Genomic DNA, 24,336 nt, shown 5'->3' with positions numbered 1-24,336 from the left:
TGTGGATCAGGGAAGTCAATAGATATTAGCACAGGAGTTATTGGCCCTGACAACACTTTTTTTAGAAATAGATAATTTATTGATAAATTATAGAAAATATTAACTTTTTGGAGCTACCTTAAATACTTTTGCCTTTATGTTGCTAGGTTTCTATTGGAGGGAGATGTATCCCCCCTCTTTAGCCTGGATTTGCAAAATTCAGGATTTTTGATATGCATTGCATACTAAGTGATTCATATTTAATTATATCCTCCAGCTTCCAAGAATGTCGTCCTTTGAGATGGATACATCATATCAGACTGGACAAAAATCAAAACTCTCCCCAGGTGAAGAGGTATGTTGAAATATGAATTAGAAAATAATCCACTTTTTCCCCATCCAGATTGTGAAAAACTAAATATTCTGTTAATATTATACAATTCATTTAATTGTTAGGAATTTTAGGAAACATTTGATTAGCGCAGAACTCTCAGTCAATGAGAGTAAGTGATGCTCTAGGTAAATTAAATCAAAAGGTTGATTTGCTCCCTCTGTCACTTCTTAATTACAAACATCCTTTTGAACAAGATTGTGATAAATAATAATATGCGTGTAATACAAGGGGAACCAACATTTTATTTAACTGGAATCATAACAATATATGTTATTATGTGAGGTGGTCAGACCGGGGTTCGATTGCTGATGGCTAGATACCCCAATTGGTAGAGCATCTGACTAGAGATACAGAGGGTCTAGGTTTAAATACCGGCCTGGTCTGTTGCATTTCTCCCATTCTGTTGCATATTAATAGTGAACTGTAATTACCTTCATCTGGTAAATGAACTGTCCTTTAGACTTTTTGTTCAGGATGACTTAACATACTTTGTTTTCAGAATAAAAGTACACCAATTGCAATGCCTAGTACAAAATGAGACTGAACCTTGTTTGTTTACAAATATTTCAAGGACAAAGTCCATAGAAAGGTTTTATATAGTGAATGAGGGAATTCTATCCGTACAATAATGTGCATATTCTTTGAATTCTTTTTTATTATTATTATAGGCTATTATGCAGTATTTAATCAAACTGGATAAGAAAATGGACAAACTTCAAGATGACTTAAAATCGATGAGGGAAGAACTTGCAGTCAATAAAACAGGAACTAGGAGAGAGGAACAACAGAAACTTTATGTTCCTCCAAAAATTAGAGTATGTATTATGAATTCATACAATAACTGTGTTAATTATGAATTTTTGTAATTCCATGATAATTTAGCCATCAGAAAAGGGTAAATTCATTATCAACTACTTCAAAGTTGTTCTTTTTCCATGCATTATTTCCTTATTACCCCCTTGAAAACTGAGTTTTGGTAGGACTTGAATGATATCACAGAATTAGGTCAAATGGTGCAGAAAGGTGAAATCTCAACTTGGAAATTCAACTCAAAATCCTCAGATTACTGTGCTAGTAATCTACCAGGAAGCAATTTATATCCTCATTATTGACTGATTTGTCAGCATCTTCAATATGCTAAACAATTTGTTGTTTTGTCTCATGATTCAGAAACACCAAACTATTCCTCACTGTATATTATAATATTCTTTATTATGTAGACAGCTGTTCATGATGCATACAAACAGCTTGTGGACGAGGATGGTGCTGTCAGATGGCAAACTACGCTTGAAGACAATAAACTAAAGTATGTAATTTTAATTCAATTTGATTAATTTTCCAATTCAGGTACTTGTAGAGCTCCACCCTCTTGTGACTTAAAAGCATATAATGGTTTGAAATGAAAAAGCTATTAAATTCCACTAAGATATAGTTTAGTTTGATAAATAACCAAAAGAAAATGCGTTTGTTGTCATCTTTTAAAGATGTCAGACAGAAATGGAGGTACATGTCAACATCGGAAAATGGCACATTTTCTTTAAACAGAATAATGAAAATAAAACTTGATAAAATGACAATTTTTTAAGACCTGAAAATTCCATCAACTCAGCGGTCCACTTGACCAGTGAATTTTTTTTTATTTCAAAAACTTTGTTTAATAAGCTTGAAATTATACCTTTGAGACATTGCAAGATTCATCTAGTTTTTCCAATTTTAGAGCATCTTCTGAAGTGAACAAGGCCACCACAAGTCTATAAAGCAGTTTGTAAAAGGGCTCTATCCTGAAGTCCAGGAAGGATTATTACAAAGTAAGTTATATTTAATTTATTGAATGCATTAGCATACTGCCTTCCTAACTTAAATCAACTGGGATGCTCTGTACGTACATGACCTGTTTTTAATTAAAACAATTTAATGACTTATTATGAGATGGATCACCATTTGTTATCTTCACTTTTTCATTCTGAAGGACGATTGTTAAAATGTAAACAAGAACAACTGCAACTTTAAAAGAAAGAAAAAAGAAATTTAAAACTCTGAATGAGCAATATGTTGAGTAATGTGTGTGCAATATAAAGTACAAGAATGACCAAAACTCAATCAATATTGTGTCATTGATCCTTCTTGTGCTTTATATTGACCTCACATTCTCTTGATAGATCTGACACCATTGGAGCAAGAATGTTTTTGGTATATAAATCCTTTAAGATAGATATATAGACACATAAATGTATATGTTCTATTCTTGTAGCTGCAATTGCCAGATATTTCGAATCAATGGCACAGAGAGAACATAAAGAAAAAACAGGCAAAGTGGAGCAGCACAAAACCAAAATGCTCCACTACAGCAGGAGGAAGAGGGTACGAATTTACATAGTAGTAGTCTTGTGAATTTTCAAGAATCTTTAATGATATGCATGTTTAAGGTGGCTCATTACACCCAGGAATGTTTTCTTAAATCAGTACGAATTGATTTAATCATAAAAGATATGATGATATATAATAAGTATATATACCAAAAAGGCAGAAAATATGCAAATTTGGATAAAAATATGATTTTCAAAACAATTATTTCAACGTAGTGTCATAAAGAGTATAAGCTTTAGTGTAGTGAGCTACCTTAAGAAATGAAAAGGCAATGTTGTTTATATATAATCCTGATTATGTTGTTCAGATATTCCTGATTATGTTGTTTAGATATTCCTAATTATGTTTGCAGAAATTGCAGTGGAGAAAGTCCATGGTGGAAAAAAAAAAACTGGGTGGGATGAGGCAAAGAAGAGACGTGTCGGTGATGCTCTGGTGCTGTCATATATGTCATCAGAGGATGAGCACAACACCGACGATGAAAGTTTTTTAAAAACCAAACCTCTTCATTGGAGATCAGAGGAATATGTGAAAATATTGGATGATCTTGATTGCAAATATGACAGGTCTATGTCGAAGCGTTCGCGCAGACAAATGATGAAGCGAATTAAAGGTGACATTCCCTCAGCAAGGCAGAAACCGGCCCAGATTGAACCGGGGCATGAATGGGTGTTTGCTCATTGAAGCAATAATAGCTGCCATTTTAGTGTGAAAAGGTTTTGTAAAACTTTTTATTTCTTCATTGAAAATTTGAAATTTTTCAAAACTATTTTAAAATATAACGCCTGAAGATTATGAAATGAAAGCGCTTGCGTTAAAATTTTAACTTTGTATACTGTTTATTTTTATTTCTTTTAATATTTTATACCGGACACTGATTTAAAAAAAAACAAACAATTTGGATATATATGTTTATATATATATATGTGTGTGTATGCCTGTTTATATGTGTGGATGTGTTACTTTGTAAATAAAAATGCTACATGTCATATGGCTACCATAAATATCAATTGTGTTTTAAGATTTGTTGTGTTGTTTTCCAACTGAAGGTACATTGAATTGTAAAGCAATTTTTAGGTTTATATATTGGTCATGGATTTCACAAACACTGAGGGAATGTACAAATGAATGTGAAACCCCGTGTATTTCGGTTGAGATGTATTGCTATTGCATGCTATGGACTAGATTTGGATCTTCACGTAAAATTACATGTAATGCTACCTTAGCACCTCGTATAAATGAAATAAAATGAGTGGATTATACGTGAAATTCCACATAAAATTGTAAACTTGGGAGTATAACCAGATTAATTGTAATGAAAAACTGAAATAAAATGAGTGGATTATACGTGAAATTCCACATAAAATCGTAAACTTGGAGTATAACCAGATTAATCGTCATGGAAAACTGAAATAAAATGAGTGGATTATACGTGAAATTTCACATAAAATCGTAAACTTGGAGTATAACCAGAATAATTGTCATGAAAAACTGAAATAAAATGAGTGGATTATACGTGAAATTTCACATAAAATCGTAAACTTGGAGTATAACCAGATTAATTGTCATGAAAAACTGAAATAAAATGAGTGGATTATACGTGAAATTCCAAATAAAATCGTAAACTTGGAGTATAACCAGATTAATTGTCATGAAAAACTGAAATAAAATGAGTGGATTATACGTGAAATTCCAAATAAAATCGTAAACTTGGAGTATAACCAGATTAATCGTCATGGAAAACTGAAATAAAATGAGTGGATTATACGTGAAATTCCACATAAAATCGTAAACTTGAAGTATAAAACGATTGTTTATGTGATATATAATTGACATAAAATTGAAGTATAATTTTCATTAAATTTCGGAGTTTACAAAAAATTTTATCCCTAAGGAAATTCCAATTAAATATCAAGTATAATGTTGTATTAAATCTGTATTATACGTTTAAATTTGACATTTAATTGGGTAATAACTGGAATATAATTTTGAATTAAATGCGAATTTTCATGCAGTGTATACATTTGGAAAGCAAGAGAAGAAACAAGGTGAATTTATTATTCTTACAAACATTTTTACTAATACACTGGTAAATAAAGCAGCATTATCAGTATAGCACAGCGTCATTATTGTGCGTAGTGCAGTCTTTAACCGCTTCATCAACCAATGGAATCCTATTCCATTTATACGACGTGTCCTCAGAACAACCCAAACTTAATGAAAATGTCATTATCAACATTGGATTGAAATATTCTTTTTGTTAAATGATAATATATATTTCCAGTCAGTTTGAATTTTGTCTAATACTAATACTCCCTAGATTTATAATGAGAGTTAATAGAAAATTCAAATGTAACTATAAACTAACGAAGTTTGCCGTGTTTTAATGATTTGGTGTCTTTCACATTCATATATGTATATAAATGTGACCAGAACAAATGATATCTTGGTTACAGGAGTTAGCCTCTTGCTCATATTGAGCTCTGTGCGACATTTTTTTCATAGATGTATAAACGTCGAGCTTGAAGACTCACTTTTGAAACCAATCTCTACAAGAGGGCATATTCAAGTTTCATAGAATACGTAGCGCCCTCTGGTGGAGATTGAAAATAATTGAAAACTCCTATTAAGATCACAAAGGATTAAAGCAAATATATTGAACATTAAAAAATGAGAGAAAATAAATTTCAATCCAGTGTTTTCAAAGACGTCTGCGTTAGCATTGCCTTTTCTACACAAACTCTCCATATAAATGTCATTGGTCGACGAATTCAGCTGCAGTATAGCAGGTCCCCTACTGGACAGTCTGCACTTTAAATCTTCACCATCATCAATTCAGCTGCCGGACATTCTGTACTTTAAATCCACTGGTAAAAATTAGCTGATGATTATGTGATGCATGTTAAGTACGTGTGACGTATACTGAAATTGCTCCCTAACAGACCAGCGTCTTTAAAATTTTGAGTCGTATTTTAATGTAATTATAGTTTGTATGAATTTATTGGAAAACATTTTACCTAAATCATGGATGGAATTTCAGAACAAGGCATTCGTCACGGTGCTTCCTATGGTGGTGATGTAGAAAACAGAGTTGGCGATATTCATAAAGAAGTGGACCATACATATGGAAATCCTTTGCACTTAAGCGAGGAAGAGTCATGCTATAGTACGCTAACACTGAGAGTAAACCGTGGGTCTCTTTACACGTCAAACACTGCAGAAAACTCGGAGACAGTCTCCATGGATGACAATCCTTATGGTTTTGCTTTCAATAGAAGAGATAAGGAAAAGATGCTAGACAAAAACACCAATAGTTTCAACGGGAGGAATGGTGCTTCGGAAAATGAAATGATGCAAGGAATTAGTGAAGACAGTTGCTATGCTTATAATTCCCTTTTAGTTACTACTCAATTCGTCGGTTTGACTTAACGCCAGATGACGCAAATGTGAGTCACTGCTACACATATTAAAGATGGCAGACATTACGAGCTTGCGCGAAATGATTTTGACGTGGAGTTAGATAGAGAGATGATAGATAGAGAGATGCTGAAAAATTGAAACTCATGATTTCAAAAGCTATTTAACGTTCGACATTTACACAGATTTGTTTAGAAGTGAAACTGTAATCACACTTGCAAGACATTTAAGCAATGAATTATTATTTTTTGAAAGATGTAGTCTCATAACGGTGTATGCATAAAATTTGATTGATTGTATCTTGCTTAACGTCCCTCTCGAGAATTGTTCACTCAAATGGAGACATAACCAATACCGGTGAAGGGCTTCAAATGCTCGGCGCTTACGGCCATTGAGCAGTGAGGATTCTTTAGCATGCCACACCTACTGTGGCACGGTACATCTGTTTTTAAGGTCATCGAGGACCCGTGACATTCACGCCTGATGCCAAGCGTTTGGCGATGGAAGTATCACTACCTTTTTTAATTACTTAGATCTGTCGCGGCCGGTTAGCGTTAACACGTTATGAAAATTTGTTTGCACACACCGTTGCAGTTATGAGACTACATCTTTCAAAAAATAATAATTCATTGCTTATATTTACGTTTTGAAACTTTTTGAATTGTGCATTTTTCATATATATATTTAATCTTCCGCCTAATTCTTTGGGTAAGTAGCGATTAACGGAAGAGCTATGGAAAGCAATGCTGAAAATATAATAGTCTAATTCTTGAATTGATTTTCAATTGAATATCATAAATTGCACAATGGGAACAACTGGGTTTAAACATGCAGATTATCGTTTCAAATATATCCAATTGTAAACAGCGTAGGTATAGGCCTAGTCACTATAGATGCTAGTCGGCCATGTTGTTACTTCAAGAGAATAAAAATACAATTATTGAAAGAATTTTTGAAAAATCACGCACTTGCATTAACTTCTTGTGTTTGTTTGGTGATATCAACCACAGTAGAGGCAAGATCTACTTATCTGGCAATGAATGAGGTACACTTGTGTTTTCTGAAACTGAAATGGACAACAAATCATATCAATAGAAACTGGTAATTTCGAAAAGACGACATGCTCGATTGATTGATTGTATCTTGCTTAAGGTCCCTCTTGAGAATTTTTCACTCATATGGAGACATAACCAAGACCGGTGAAGGGCTTCAAAATTAGGCCTCTGCTCGGCGCTTACAGTCATTGAGCAGTGATGGTTCTTTAGCGTGTCACACCTACTGCGACACGGTACATCCGTTTTTAAGGTCATCTCCGAGAACCCGTGACATTCACACCTGATGCCGAGCGTTTAGCGATGGAACTGTCACTACCTGTTTGTTAACGACTTAGGTCTGTCGCGGTCGGGATTCGAAACCCAGCCTTCTGCATGCGGGGCGAACGCTCTATTCTCTAGACCACGGCGGTGTGCTCGAGAATGTTCATACACCTAACAGATTGATAATAATTCGGTCTTAGTATTTATAAGCAAATATACTTCAAAACTATCTAATGCATTTTATCACAGGACTAAACAGTAAATGCAAATATCACCTGTTGTATGTCACGTTGTTTACATATGAAACATTCTTGTTTTGATAATTATGTCGTTACTTACATTAAGAACAAATATTCATTATAATACTGATTGAATAATCTTTTGTTTATTTGTCGAATCACAAACATGTACTTGTTTAGTGAGTACGATATTTTTGGTTGACAGTACGGCAGAACTTAATATGTGTATATGATGCAATACCTTTTTGTGGTTGGTTGAACGTCAACGTACAGCATCTCTATTGGTAAACTCCAATCATGTGATTTTACAGATAAGCATCTCTAATGGTTAATTCCAATCATGTGACTTTTACAGACAAGCTTTATGAATGCAAAAGGTAGCCAACACATTTACATAGCTCAATTAACCAAGCACACTAGGTACATAAGCATAAGTCAAGACAATTATCTCCCAACAATCAACACTTATTCTTATATATCTTGTCAAACATTTTTGTCTATGTTATCAATCAATATATAGCCTGTATAACGTTATTCATAGTCCCGCATTCCTGTATGGTAGACATCAATTTTTATGCATATGAAACATTACTGATGATGTATTATGTAATAAATTACTCTTGTGAAAGAATTTCTCGTTTTCCTTACACCATCTTTATAACAAACTGATAAGACAAAGTTTCAGTGAAGTCAAGGAAGACAGAAGTTAACAAATTATTAATAAAATCAAAAAGCTAGTCAATAATATGCATAAGAGAGGATCCATCTCGTCTGATTTACTACATTACCTTCTACCTACAGAAATATCTTCAGGAAAATTACAGGCTAATCCAAAAATACATAAAGAGAACCATCCACTGAGGACTATAGTCAATGGTCGTCAACATCCCACGGAAAAGTTAGCTGAGTATGTCGAATCGCAGCTTGAGGACGCTAATAAATCATTGAAAAGTTATATACAGGATACAACTGATTTCTTAAAGAAACTATCTAACATAAATCAACCATTGACAAATTCTATTTTGTTCTGTACGGATGTTAAAACACTTTATCCAAGTATACCAAGAAAAGAGGCAAGAGAAGTCATCAAAAACGTTTTCAATGAACGGCAGAAAAAGGAAGTTGACACCAATACGATATTAAATATGATGGATGCTGTCCTTGACAATAATAATTTTAGCTTTAACAACAAGTACTACGTTCAAACCGAAGACACCGCTTTTGGGTCAAAACTAGGAAGGAACTATGCCTGTGTTTATATGGGGGAATGGGAACGAATTCTTTTTGAAAAATGTGCAATACAACCCTTTCTCTACTTGAGATATATTGATGACGTATTTGGGATCTGGACAGGGACAGAAGACGAACTACACAACTTTCATGCAACTGCCAATAGTATACACCCCAATATTCAACTCGACTTACGTTTTTCAAAAATCAAAATAGAGTTTCTTGATGTTTTAATTTCTTTTGATAAAAGATTCCTTTCAACAGACGTTTACTGCAAACCTACCGACAAGTATATGTATCTCAACAAAGCCTCCAGCCATCCCGAATCCACCAAAATCGCGATTCCATTCGATCTTGGCTTACGAGCACGCCGAATATGCTCCACCGACAGACAGTATCGTCACCAACGAGAAAAAGTAAAAACGAATTTAAAGAAACGCGGTTACTCAAACAAAGAAGTGGAAAAACAACTTTTAAAAGTAGATAAACTAAATCGTTCAGATCTGCTGAAATACAATAAAAAGAAACAATGTGATCGTGTTCCCTTAGTACTTAACTATTCAAAAGGACTTCCAAATATTCACAACATCTTAAAGAAGCGTCACCAAATCCTGGAAAATTCTGATCGTCTAAAAGACGCGTTTAAATCCAAACCTATTGTTGCCTTTAGAAGAGACAAAAATCTGAAAGACATTCTAGTTCATAAAAAAACATAATAATTTATTTTTTAAGAAAGGAAATCTGTGCGAGCCGTGTGGTGCTAAGAAGTGTATTCTTTGTAAATATGTTGTCAAAACAAGCCAGTTTGAGGATGATAATGGAAACAATTATCACATCAAAAATTATATTAAAGGTCAAGTGTAATAAAAATAGATTTGAAAATAAAGTTTATAATTCATTAAAACCCGTTTTGAAAAGTTTATTGATGTGTTTATTATTTTTTTTTAAATCCAGGTAAATGCGCAAAATACCTATTCCAAAATCGTTGTTTATAGAAACGAATGAAGGAATTATCGCCCTTTCTTATGACGTCATCTGAGACAATTGTAGTTGTTTACGCCTGTATATATCGTTTTAATTTCTGTGAGAAATTGCCAGTTTTAGCAACACCGTGGATAGTGACGGTGAAATACCGTAGATATACTTGAATTTAGCGATTCAACCTTTTATATTTGTACCTGCACCCGTTTCAAAACCATCCGATAGTCTATGTTCGACAAATATCTCATAGAAATCTGTTAGAAATTATTTACCGAGCCAGTCCATAGAAAAGTGGGAATGATATTGGAAAAAATGTTCTATCAAAAGATAACCTTTGTATTTTACACAATCTAGGCTAATCAAAATCAGACTTCATAGATACTCGCCGTATACTCTGTTGTAGCGATTGTGAGCGTATTTAACTAGATTGACTCTCACGTTTGTATTTTTTTAATGGAATTTACTGGTATGAGATTGATCAGATTCAGATTATGATGTGTTTAGCTAGATATATATTTAATTGAAAAATGCCTTTTTGAAAAAAGAACAACAAAAGACAAAAGAAAAAAAAAACTTATTGTGCACAACGTTATTTGTAACCCCCCCCCTTTTTTTAAAACGAAAAACATCTACATGTAGATACAATATCATAAAATGTAAATTAGGCCTATTAGTACATGTAATTTCTTCACAACACACGTCAAATACGAAATTGAAATATTACGGCACAAAGTTAACGAATTGTAGCATTTTGAGGTGAGAAATTTTGCCTTAATGATTCATGATATATTAATTAATGTAGCACTTAAAACCATATTAGGAAAAGGAAAAACTTGTACTTGTTTTCATAAGGAACTTGAAGAAAAGGCTTTGGAAATTGGACTGACCTAATAAATAAGGTTTTATCAAAATGGGTTTTTTTTAAATTGAATTCATTTCCATTTTTACTATATTTTATTTTTTTCAAAATATATATAGTGAAGAAATGAAATTATGAGTCCCTTATAAATATAGTATGAGTACGCCAATATTCGAAAGATATTTCATTTAATAAAAGAAATAAAATCAATTTGAACTAGGTAATGGGTGACATTAATTTTTATGTGCAATCGCAAACCCATTGAATACAATGTCGCATTAAAGCATTCAATGGTGAATGTAGAGAGGGGTGGATTGCATCCCCCCTTAATTTGGGTTGAACTTTTTATATAATTAAAATACATCCCTCCACTTGTTTTGTAGGATGTTCAGTTAATCATCACTTTGCACTTTGTTTATAGTCAAACAGGATGATGCGTCGGGGTTGATGGAAACCTGATCCTCGTTAATTAAAGTGTCACTCACTGATCCTCGTGGCTTGTCACAAATCTCAGTGTCTCTTTTCAGTTTCAGTGTCCAAATTCTTCGAAATTTAGGGTCTTTTGGGAAAAGAAACATACTTAACCCCTGTCCCGATTTGACATTGCAGTTCAAAGCAGCGCATTGTACCATAAATACAGGACTTTTCTATGTAAACACTATAAAACCCTATCAATGCAATCGAAAGTTGTCTCAGATGACGTCATAAGCTACGAGCGATAACTCACGTCACGACACATTTATCGATCGCTCAGGTAAAAGTTTGATAGCGCCGTGTACTTCACGCCAAGTGATTTTTATCAAAATTGCCATGGAAATTAATCCATAAGTGTACGACAGACATTTTTCTGTGTAAAAGTCCAGTTTTAGGAAAATCACTGTACTTGACCTTTAATTGTAAATCATGCAATATAGTCTATGGAGTTTTTTGTAAAAAATGTAACAAGATTGTGTATGTGGGAGAAACTGGTGGAACTTTATATCAGAGACATGTCTTGAATTTATCACTCATCAGAAGGGAAACTAATGACCCTGTGGCTGTTCATTTTTATTCCGTTTTTCACACCATAGATGATTATAGCATAATAGGCATTGAAAAACTGTACAAAAGCGATATTTACCGGAAATATAGAGAAAATCTATGGAAGAAAAAGCTTAATACATATATACCAGTTGGTATAAACAAAAGGGAACATTACTGTCTATAAACTATCTTAATGAACATTTTTGGATGTAGTATATGTGTACTATCTATTTAAAATATTTTTTTTAAACATATATGTTTATGTATATGCAAGAATTTACTTTACACCAGTTAGAGTCCACTTACAGGTATGATTTAAAAGGTTATTACAGTAGCTCTCGCAATTTTTCAGATGTTTTTGGCGCAATTTTGATACATGACGTTGCCTTTCAGATGTCAATCGTAACTACTCGGCTATTTCCGTAACCACAAATGAACCTCGTATGTGGATCGACGCCATCAGAGTTGGTTGTTACGTATACAAAAACGTAACTACATCTAAGATATTATACACATCTAAGGTATTGTACCACTATCAATTTCCACTTATATATTATGTATTAGAGTGAATAAGACGTTAATGATACCAAAACTGAATCTCTGGTGAAAATATAAATAACATATTATTCAGGGATTCGGTTCTGACCTTTTAACTCTCATCCACAGGCGCGCTTCCGGCGAAGAAATGCATCGATTTGATGCAATTCTTGCGCCGATCCACGTCCGAGTCTTCTTACCGGTTACGGAAAAAGACGAGCGCGTGATCCGATTGTTCAGATGTATGTACATTGTGACGTCATAATACGTTGTTCAACGTTAGTTGCTATGCATATTAATAAACACGACTGATGAAGGCTGGTGAAACGGCTAAAATATTTCGAAAAGTGTTTTAATGTTTATATATATATATATATATATATATATATATATAATCCAAATAGAACGAGTTGATATCACACAGACAAAATAATTCAATAAAAAAAGCAGGAAAATATACAGTTCCAAAATATATTTAAATCACTAGCGCTTTCTGGATTTTAACATCCATCCTCAGGTGAATACAAATTTTAAATAATGAATTATTTAAAATTTGTATTCACCTGAGGATGGATGTTAAAATCCAGAAAGCGCTAGTGATTTAAATATATTTTGGAACTGTATATTTTCCTGCTTTTTTTATTGAATTATATATATATGTATATATTGATTAATATTCTTTAACGTCCCTATAGAGAATTTTTCACTCATATGGAGATGTCACCACTGCCGGTGAAAGATATATATTTATATGTATAAAGTAAATCTTTCCGTTCGAGTAATTTTGTAACTTTTTAATGAAACAGATTTCAGAACGTACAAATTACAGACAATACATTTTGCGACATGATAACATTTAAAAATTCATAAATTAATATTTCAATTTCCAATATTCTCGCTTTTAATATCTTTACAAATTTGATGATGGCCATTTCCCCATAAATGCGTTTTATTTGTGAGCAAATTATAATACGACAGAAAGGAAATTAGAAGCGAATGTAAGAAATAACTTTCATTTTCAAAATACATAAGGGGTGTGAAGAGCACAGGTTCATGCTGACAAACTCTTTTTCATGAAGCGTCAATGCTTTGTGAAGTACATGTATGCTGGGCGTAAGCATCGCAGTTCATATTCTCATGCATTTTCATAAATGAAATTTACATTCTTAACTGGCACCTGGTAAATTTTAAAACCCACGAGAATGAATAACGAACGAATATTCATTGTCTATTAAAGCATTCAATGTTTAAATGATAGTTTAAGGTTTGTTCAACATGTTGCAGTACAAATGGAGATGAAGCTGTACACACCTAATCAAGGGAGATAAGATTGTTAAATAAGATATGTACATACCTAATCAGGGGTGATAAGATTGTTAAATAAGATATGTACACACCTAATCAGGGGAGAGGAGATTGTTAAAGAAGATATGTACACACCTAATCAGGGGAGATACGATTGATAAATAAGATATACAGTATACACAACTAATCAGGGGAGAGAAAATTGTTAAATAAGATATGTACACACCTAATCAGGGGAGAGGAGATTGTTAAGTAAAATATATACACACCTAATCAGGGGAGAGAAGATTGTTAAATAAAATATGTAGACACCTAATCAGGGGGGAGGAGATTGTTAAATAAGATATTTACACAACTAATCAGGGGAGAGAAGATTGTTAAATAATATATGTACACACCTAATCAGGGGGGAGGAGATTGTTAAATAAGATATATACACACCTAATTAGGGGAGAGAAGATTGTTAAATAAAATATATGTACACACCTAGTCAGGGGAGAGGAGATTGTTAAATGAGATATATACACATCTAATCAGGGGAGAGAAGATAGTTAAATAAGATATGTACACACCTAATCAGGGGAGAGGAGATTGTTAAATAAGATATATACACACCTAATCAGGGGAGAGAAGATTGTTAAATAATATATGTACACACCTAGGGTCTCTACAGCCCAGTAGCTAAGTACTTCGTTACTAGCTTGAAAATACGGATGTATATTTAATTGCTGTTATAAAATTTAGAAATTCGTTTCAAAATTAAGGATTATCTCCCTCATGCAGAGCTCTTATCCTTGGATGAATTTGGCTCCACTTTTTTGGCACGCTGTTTTTGGCTATATTTAGCTCTAACGCTTCATAGTTATTTCGGATTTCAAACAGTTCGGTTGAGCGTCACTGAAAAGACATTATTTGTCGAAATGCGCATCTGGTGCATCAAAATTGGTACCGTATAAGTTTTACATATATACACACCTAATCAGGGGAGAGGACATTGTTAAATAAGATAAACAGTATACACAACTAATCAGGGGAGAGAAGATTGTTAAATAAGATATCTACACACCTAATCAGGGGAGAGGAAATTGTTAAATAAGATATTTACACAACTAATCAGGGGAGAGAAGATTGTTAAATAATATATGTACACACCTAATCAGGGGAGAGGAGATTGTTAAGTAAAATATATACACACCTAATCAGGGGAGAGAAGATTGTTAAATAAAATATGTAGACACCTAATCAGGGGGGGAGCAGATTGTTAAATAAGATATTTACACAACTAATCAGGGGAGAGAAGATTGTTAAATAATATATGTACACACCTAATCAGGGGGGAGGAGATTGTTAAATAAGATATATACACACCTAATTAGGGGAGAGAAGATTGTTAAATAAAATATATGTACACACCTAATCAGGGGAGAGGAGATTGTTAAGTAAAATATATACACACCTAATCAGGGGAGAGAAGATTGTTAAATAAAATATGTAGACACCTAGTCAGGGGAGAGGAGATTGTAAAATGAGATATATACACATCTAATAAGGGGAGAGAAGATAGTTAAATAAGATATGTACACACCTAATCAGGGGAGAGGAGATTGTTAAATAAGATATATACACACCTAATCAGGGGAGAGAAGATTGTTAAATAATATATGTACACACCTAGGGTCTCTACAGCCCAGTAGCTAAGTACTTCGTTACTAGCTTGAAAATATGGATGTATATTTAATTGCTGTTATAAAATTTAGAAATTCGTTTCAAAATTAAGGATTATCTCCCTCATGCATAGCTCTTATCCTTGGATGAATTTGGCTCCACTTTTTTGGCACGCTGTTTTTGGCTATATTTAGCTCTAACGCTTCATAGTTATTTCGGATTTCAAACAGTTCGGTTGAGCATCACTGAAAAGACATTATTTGTCGAAATGCGCATCTGGTGCATCAAAATTGGTACCGTATAAGTTTTACCTAATCAGGAAAGAGAATCAAGGGAGAGGAGATTGTTAAATAAGATAATTAAGGATTATCTCCCTCATGCATAGCTCTTATCCTTAAACGAAATTGACTGCACTTTTTTTGGCACGCTGTTTTTGGCTATAATAGCTCTAAAACTTCATTGTTATTTCGGATTTCAAACATTTTGGTTGAGCATCACTGAAGAGACATTATTTGTCGAAATGTGCATCTGGTGAATCAAAATTGGTACCGTATAAGTTTTACATATATACACACCTAATCAGGGGAGAGGACATTGTTAAATAAGATAAACAGTATACACAACTAATCAGGGGAGAGAAGATTGTTAAATAAGATATCTACACACCTAATCAGGGGAGATAAGATTCCCAAATACGATCTTTACACAATAATCAAGGGACATAAAATTATCAAATAATATCTATACACAACTATATAGTATAGTGTATCAAACTATACACTATACACAACTAATCAATTGATTGATTGTTTGTTTTGCTGTTTTTCGCCACACTCAACAATTTTTCAGTTTTATTGTGGCACCCAGTTTTAATTGTTGGAAGAGAGAACCCAGACACTATGTTCCGAAAGTAAAGTGGGAGACTTTCTCATTTACAGGCGCGAGCGGGATTTGAACCCGGAGAGAGGCGCGCCTACTAGAGGTGAGAGGCCATGTGATTTTGAGCGCGATGCTCTAACCACTCGGTTGCGGAGGCTACACAACTCATGAAAAAAGATAATATTGTTAAATGGAAGTTGAAGATAACGAACAGTGGTCAATCTCAGAACTCCTATAAGCAATACAAAATAGCGAATTGGACACACCAAAGGAGTAAGCATCCCCTGTCGACCGGTCACATCCGCCGCAAGCCCTATACCTTGATCAGGGAAACGGGAGTTATCCGTAGTCCAAATCAATGTACCAAGAACGCTCTAACAACGGGTTGTAACACGTCAAACAGCATTGTACCCAATGATGGTTGTATTGGCAAACTAGATCGTTATAACGACCATAGAATTTGTGAAATGATGACTATAAACGAGACTGTTGAAACCCCTGCACCATCAACTTGTTTGTCAGTAGCCTGCCTTGATTTAAAAACTGACCATACACAGAACAAGTTCTTGCGTATCAGTTGAGAGATATAAACACTATATGCAGGTGTTAACGGAATATTGCTACATAAATATGGGAAGTGACGAAGGAGAAGCTGAAATCTTCCTGTTTGTCATAAAGTTGGGTAGTTAATTTGCAGTTAGTATCTACTTTCAATAAAATATCTAAGTATGAAGCAGAAATGTACGACTCTGTGGTGTCTTTTCATTGGAGTTCACAGGGATATACACCTATCGAATCGACATATGAATGAAGGTTATTATTGTTATTATATAAAACGTCGTCGATATATCTAAATGTTGAATTGAAGGCCACAAAATCTGTACACACGTAATCAAGGAAAGATAAGACCGTTAAATAAAATCTGTACACACGTAATCAAGGACGATAAGATCGTTACATAAAATCTGTACACACCTAAGCAAGGAAAGTATAAATGTAGTATGTGTTAAATGACATTGATCAAAATAACAATGTTTCCCACGGTTAGATTCTCATAGCTTCGTATTAAACGATAGGGTGTCCTGAACCATTTCCGCTTTGATATCCTTGGGAAGAATTTCAATCTCTCCTATAGATTCCACTTCCGCTCTGATATCATTGGGGAGAATTTCAACCTCTTCTATAGATTCATACATGCCGATATTGTCCATGCTATTTCCAGATGTTTGTGAGCACCGCCTATTCATGTCCTGGTAATTGTGATACCGGAATCGCATTTCTTCCTCATATGTGTGGGTTTTCTGTCCGTTTGCCGATTGGATTCTTTCGGTATTAGAATGACATTTCCTACTAAAAATAGTACATGTATATCTAAGTAAGACAGTTTAAAATTACTAGACACCAGCAGTGTCGCATACATGTGAATCAACACTGTCATGAGATTTTCGCGTTGATAATAATTTAGCCTATTTACGAGTACGCCATACTATGAATACATGTACAGTTTAAACCACTACAGATACAAACAATATCTTGACATTCAGCTAGATAAGGCACCCCAGGACTTCAATACTGGGCGAGATCAATCATGCCAAACAGGGATATTGAACGAGATAACGTAAAGGCAAACCTGCCAGGAATTCCTATACCGAACTTTCTATGGTCGTTATAACGATCTAGTTCGTCAATACAACCTCGCATTGGGTCAAATGCTGTCTGACGTGTTTCATACCGATTGTTAAGTCGTTCTTGGCACACTGATTTTGACTGCGGATAACTACGTTTACCTGATCAGGATATGGGGCTCACGGCGGGTGTGACCGGTCAACAGGGAATGCTTACTCCTCCTAGTCACCTGATCCCACCTCTGGTGTGTCCAGGGGTCCGTGTTTGCCCAACAATCTATTTTGTATTGCTTGTAGGAGTTATGAGATTGATCACTGTTCCTTATCTTCACCTTGCATAAGGCACTTCGGTCAGACAAAACATTTGTACACATTATTTTTTAAGATGAAATCATATACATAATTAATAGTAAACTGATACCGTGGGAATCCGGGTTAGAATAGGTCCTCAGTACCCCTTGTTTGTCGTAGAAGGCGACAAAATGGGGGCAGTCCTTCGAATGAGACCGCAAAACCCGAGGTCCCGTGTCACAGCAAGTGTGGCAGGATAAAAATTCCTCCCTGCTCAAAAGCCATAACCGCTGAGCATAGCCCGAAATTTTGCAGCCCTTCACCGGCAGTGGTGACGTCTCGAATATTCGCGGAGGATCGTTAAACAATATTCAATCAATCAATCAATAGTAAACTGTTATCATAGAATGTGAAAATGACTGTTACCCAAAGAAAATACCAATCAGCAGTCCAAAGAAAGCCCCTGCAAATACAACGCCTACGACGAATACAGTTGACAATATTCCACAATTTTGTACAGCATTTTGCGACTCTGAAAATTGTTTACATATTTTAATCTTCAAATGACAAAAAAGAAAAAAAAATCTGTAACAGTTATAGTTGACAGGATGACTGCAGAGAATATGGAAAATATCTGAAAAATTCTACTTACCGATGAAAGTGTTTAAGCTTTCGGAACAGTTGGTCATATTTCACAGTTGGCTGTAGAAGTTTTGCTCCTATTATTAAGAAAAGAAACCTTCCATCAAAATATGAAAGAAAGTAAACTTAACCTTTTTTATGAAGTAACTTACATTTTGTATTTGAAATTGGATTTATGCCTACATGTACATTGTGAAGTCTGGAAAGAAATTGTTCACCAATTTTTGAAGCAGAGAATAATAAAGAAGAAATAAGGAAATTATAAAGCTGTGACTGATCAACATGAATCCAGAATCAGGACGGAACTTTGATTAATTTCCAGAAAAGTTTCCCTCCGTAAAATGAGGATATGGATACTGGTGCTCATATATACATTTAGTAACACTAAACTTGTAAAATAATATTTAGGTCTTTCCACCTTTCTGTGGAAAGACCTTTTGATATTGTTCTGTTTATTATTATTATTTGTCTTCTTTTCTTTCCGCCGCGAGAAGCTTTTGACGTCTTAAGACTTATCGAAAATCAATGTAGACCATCCTTTTCGACATCTCAAAACATGCTCAGATTTGACCCTGCGTAACTGAACTTTGACCTTTAACGAACTTAGAGGACTTTACGCGAAAAACCATTGTTATCGGTTCTTTTCGAAAACCGTGAATGATAGGAGCATCCGACCTTTTCCAGAACATAGGGGTGACTTGGTCCAATTGACATGGGAATTCAACCAAAGGATTCGAGGACCCTTTCAGGAAGTTAGTACCCCTCATGTTTCAGGGTTTCTGCGTAAGAAATTGTCGACTCCTAAAGTATTCGTCGTAGAGACACCGAACCCACTGGAACGGTTTGGGTGACCTTGAAAAATAGGTCAAGGTCAAAGGTCAAGGTCATCTCGAAAGACCAGAAAATGGCACTTTTTATACCCTCTTTCCCGCTTCAGACAGCAGCGAAATACCATATGGGTCAGCATGGAATTCTGGACTGGTCTGGGTATTACGAATTACAACTCTGAAATTTGACCACTCTGCGAATGTCCGCAACTTAACGTCGAAAACCCCGTTATCGCTACTCCTACTAGACCGAAAGTCGTGGAGATGCGAGACCTTCGCCGACGAATTCACGACAAAACACTCTCGCACAGAGAAGTTAACCGAGGGAAACAGAAAACCCTGAAGCACGGTTCTCGCCCCCGAAAGTCTCCGAAGTCGTCATTGGAGCCCACAACTTTTTTCACGGATGTAGATAGAGACGCGAGACCACTTAAACGAAGCCCCGTGACCTCTCTGACCTTCAAAATGAGGTCAGGGTCAAAGGTCAAGGTCACATTTTCCTCCATGGGGTTTTTGAGGTTTGACCTTGAAAGTGGGTCAAGGTCAAAGATCAAGGTCACACCTCCAGGGGCCAGTCTCCACGAGTAAGGCAAACCCACACATCACGCCTGTCGTCCCCAAGGAAGAAATCCCCCACCCTTCAAGTGATCTGTCTGTGATCAGCTGTTTATACACTATTTTGACTGGTCTCATGCCATGCAACAATTACAGGATTCTAGCTAATCTGACCTACACCTACACATCTGACCTACACCAATTTCTTCCATTTCTTGACTGTCTTGTAAATCAAACATGAATTTCATTTGCATTCATGAAAAGACATAGGCCAGATTCAATTGTCTGCCTGCATCAACATAAAGACTAAATTTTTTTTTGATAATGATGATGCAGCTTTACTTGACAGTTGAACTCATTGACATTCCATCCTGACTGTCATTGTAAACAAATAAACACTTACCTGCAGGGTCAGATGGGATGCAGTATTCCTATTCTCCGTTCAGATCCTACACTCAGAAACTTTTCCTTGAAACCCCGGCCGCCATTTTGTTTGGGGTAATTTGTCACTCAGCCTAAATCCGTATGCTTGGGTGAAATGACTGAAAGACATTGTCTCCGTGAATTAGAACACATAGGATGAGCAATTACAAACTGTACATATTAAATTCCACAACCCACAACACACACGGTAAAATCCAGTGCATCTTCACAACACCAACATGAGGCTTGTAGACTCCCACCATGCACGAGCAGTTACTACAATCTAGGAAAATGTTACATACGGTTTCTTTGCACCTCCAAATATCCTATCTAACAGGTCCAAAGTCACCCCAAACACCTGCACAAGTCCTATTACACTTTTACCTGATATGTGCATATGTGCTGGCTATCCAACACCCACCCCCTTTTCCCCCAAAAATTTGACGGGTACTTAACGCGAAACCAAGCATTGAACACACTTCAACACTCAAGTTTAGGCGGCAAATTTGAATTTCTTTTCTAGCGAAATCAATTTTTTGGGCCTCATTTGACCTACTGAAGAATGGATCAAGATCAAAGGTCAAGAAACAAATCCAGAAAAGGTGGAAAGACCTCTAATTGTTCGCGAACAATTAGGATTACTAGTTAATGTTACGTTGTTTACAACTGGAGTTTTAGAAATATCTTTAAGGGTATAAACCAACTTTCCTATGATCAAATAATAATATGCTATCCAAACTTTAATGTCTTTCAGATGGGACTTTAAAGTCTGTCCCAAATCTAGAATCACCACCTCCCTGGCATGTAAACGATCGTTTTTCTGATTTATCGGAAAAGAGTAGACTCATTGGGAAACTCGAAAACTCTTCAATACCGAACATATTTCACTTCGTTAACCGCCGTTAAACAGATGTGAAGGCTGAAATATTGTCAAAACGACGTTAAACCTCAATCAATCAGTCTTCTGTCAAATTAGTCAGAATATTTACGTCGCTCTCGAGAATAGTTCACTTAAATGGGGACGTCACCACTGCCGCTGAAGGGCTGGAAAATTTAGCCCTATGTTCGGCGCTTACGGCATTTGAGCAGGGAAGGATCTTTATCGTGCCACACCTGCTGTGACACGGGACCTCGATTATTGTGGTCTCATCCGAAGGACCGCCCCATTATGTCGCCTCTTACGACAAGCAAGGGGCACTGAGGACCTATTCTAACCCGGATCCCAATGGGTCGACGTACATTTGGTTTTGAATTCAATCAGAGAAAAAGTCTTTTGTCGTTTCCATAATTTTCTTTTCTGTAAAACCCATTTCCTCCAAATGTGGTATTTCATTAATTATTTAGTTTATCTTTTTCTCTGCTGTTCTGCTTGTACAAATTTCTTTTGACAATTTCTTATGTTTTTCAATGAATCGATGGATCATCCTGCAGTGATTTGATGTTTGCTCGTTCTGCATTAAAGGACTTACAATAATTGTCTTCTGGGATATCATATCTGTATTCTTTTGAGTACTTTTCTGGATTTCCCCTTTTCTCAGCTCTATCGCGATACCGTATGCAGCGAAGAGTCTGCTGGAATTGTCAATTCTACCACATCTTACCTTTTGGAATATTAAAGGAATCTGGTCCTCTGAACTGCATAGCTGCCTTCTGGAAATTTGAGAAGCCACTAGCCCCTACAGATTCACAGAAGTGTCTTCAATTCCTAGACCAGCATATTCCACAAATATTTACTCAAGTCAACCGTAACATTATTGTGTGTTAGTAGGTACTGAAGATCTTCAATTTTGTGTTTGTGGGTTTTATAACACCCAAGAATATTCAATGAGATAAATTGATTGATTGTATATTGTTTAACGTCCATCTCAAGAAATTTTCACTCATTTTGGGACAGCACCATTGCCGGTGAAGGACTGCAAAATTTCGGCCCATGCTCGGCGCTAATGACCATTGAGCAGGGATATATCTTTATCGTGTCACACCTGCTGTGTCATCTGACCTCAGTGTTTTCGGTCTCATGCGATGAACCACCCCAGTTAGTCACCTCTTACGATAAGGAAGAAGTACCGAGGACCTATACTGACCCGGATCCTCACGCCACATCAATGAGAGATGCTAAATCTTTATTGATATGGCAGCCTTGGGGATCCATCCGGGTTAGAATAGATCCTCAGTACTCCTTGCTTGTCGTACGAGGCGACTAAAGGGGCGGTACTACGGATGAGACCACGAAAACCGATACCCCGTGTCAGCAGGTGTGACACGATAAAGTTCCTTCTCTGCTCAAAGACCGTAAGCGCCGAACATAGGGTTAAATTTTACAGCCCTTCACCGGCATTGGTGACGTCTCCATTTATTCAAAAATTATAAAATTTCGCTGTGGCCTTCAATTCGACATTTAGATATATCGATGACGTTTTGTCTATTAAAAATAATAGCTTTCATTCATATGTCGATTTGATATATCCCTGTGAGCTCGAAATAAAGGACACCACAGAGACGTCCACTTCTGCTTCATATTTAAATATTTTATTGAAAGTAGACATTAACGGCAAACTGACAACTCAACTGTATGACAAACGGGATGATTTCAGCTTCTCCATCGTCAACTTCCCATATTTATGTAGCAATATTCCATTATCACCTGCATATAGTGCTTATATATCTCAACTGTTTCAATATGCAAGAGCTTGTTCTGCGTATAGTCAGTTTTTAAATCGAGGTAAACAAGTTGATGGTACAGGGATTTCAACAGTCTCGATTGAAGTCAGCATTTCACAAATTCTATGGTCGTTATAACGATCTAGTTCGTCAATACAACCTCGCATTGGGTCAAATGCTGTCTGACGTGTTTCATAGCAATTGTTAAGTCGTTCTTGGCTGCGGATAACTCCGTTTACCTGATCAAGATATAGGGCTCACGGCGGGTGTGACCGGTCAACAGGGGATGCTTACTCCTCCTAGGCACCTGATCCCACCTCTGGTGTGTCCATGGGTCCGTGTTTGCCCAACTATCTATTTTGTATTGCTTATAGGAGTTATGAGATTGATCACTGTTCGTTATCTTTACCTTGCATGAGTGAAAAATTCTCCCGAGTGGAATGTTGAACAGTATACAAAAATGAATAGGTAAGTGAGATATTTTAACCAATGGAGAATGTGTGTCACTTGTATTCATTATATAAGCTGCAATATTTCTTCATCGTCTTGTTGAGGACCGAGTGGTTAGAGCATCGCGCTCAAAATCACACGGCCTCTCACCTCTGTCGGCGCGGGTTCGAATCCTGCTCGTGTCGGTAAGTGAGAAAGTTTCCCACTTTACTTTCGGAAGGTCGGTGCTCTCTTCCCAGGTACACTGTAACGGGTTCTCTCTTCCACCAATAAAAACTGGGCGCCACCAGATAACTGCAAAATTTTGGAGTGTGGCGGAAATCATCAATCAATCATTGTCTTGTTACTAAAACCAGCCGCGGTGGCCTAGAGGTTAGAGTGTTTGCCTCACATGCGGGAGGCCAGGGTTCGAATCCCTGCCGCGACAGATCTAAGTCGTTAAAACAGGTAGCTACAGTTCCATCGCCAAACGCTCGGCATCAGGTGTGAATGTCACGGGTCCTCGGAGATGACCTTAAAAACGGATGTCCCGTTTCGCAGTAGGTGTGGCATGCTAAAGAACCCCCACTGCGCAAAGGCCGTAAGTGCCGAGCAAAGGCCCAAAATTGAAGCCCTTCGCCGGTCTTGGTGAAATCTGCATATGAGTGAAAAATTCTCGAGAGAGACGTTAA

At 36.0% G+C, this 24,336-nt stretch overlaps 1 long non-coding RNA gene, 1 other non-coding gene and 1 pseudogene across 4 annotated transcripts; 2 read left to right on the top strand and 1 right to left on the bottom strand.

Annotated features, from left to right (window-relative positions):
- Positions 1-1,870: 1,870 nt before the first annotated feature.
- LOC130048293 (uncharacterized) lies at positions 1,871-3,619 on the top strand (annotated as a pseudogene).
- Positions 3,620-13,388: 9,769 nt separating this feature from the next.
- LOC125666974 (uncharacterized) lies at positions 13,389-19,013 on the bottom strand. 3 transcript variants are annotated; one of them, XR_007366970.2, is made up of 4 exons: positions 18,933-18,990; positions 18,760-18,826; positions 18,534-18,639; positions 13,389-17,541 (listed from the first exon to the last, which is right to left on the bottom strand). It is a non-coding gene; the product is annotated as an uncharacterized LOC125666974 (long non-coding RNA). The 3 variants fall into 3 exon arrangements; XR_007366972.2 differs by lacking the exon at positions 13,389-17,541 and having other exon boundaries at positions 18,269-18,639; positions 18,902-19,013; XR_008803093.1 differs by lacking the exon at positions 13,389-17,541 and having other exon boundaries at positions 18,269-18,639.
- Positions 19,014-24,020: 5,007 nt separating this feature from the next.
- Positions 24,021-24,092, top strand: Trnav-cac (transfer RNA valine (anticodon CAC)). The gene has a single exon. It is a non-coding gene; the product is annotated as a tRNA-Val (tRNA).
- The last annotated feature ends 244 nt before the right edge of the window (positions 24,093-24,336 follow it).

This window comes from Ostrea edulis, chromosome 1, assembly GCF_947568905.1.
Source record: "Ostrea edulis chromosome 1, xbOstEdul1.1, whole genome shotgun sequence".
NCBI lineage: Eukaryota > Metazoa > Mollusca > Bivalvia > Ostreida > Ostreidae > Ostrea > Ostrea edulis.
Note: the sequence above shows the minus strand (reverse complement) of the source record. Positions and strands in the feature narration are given on the sequence as shown.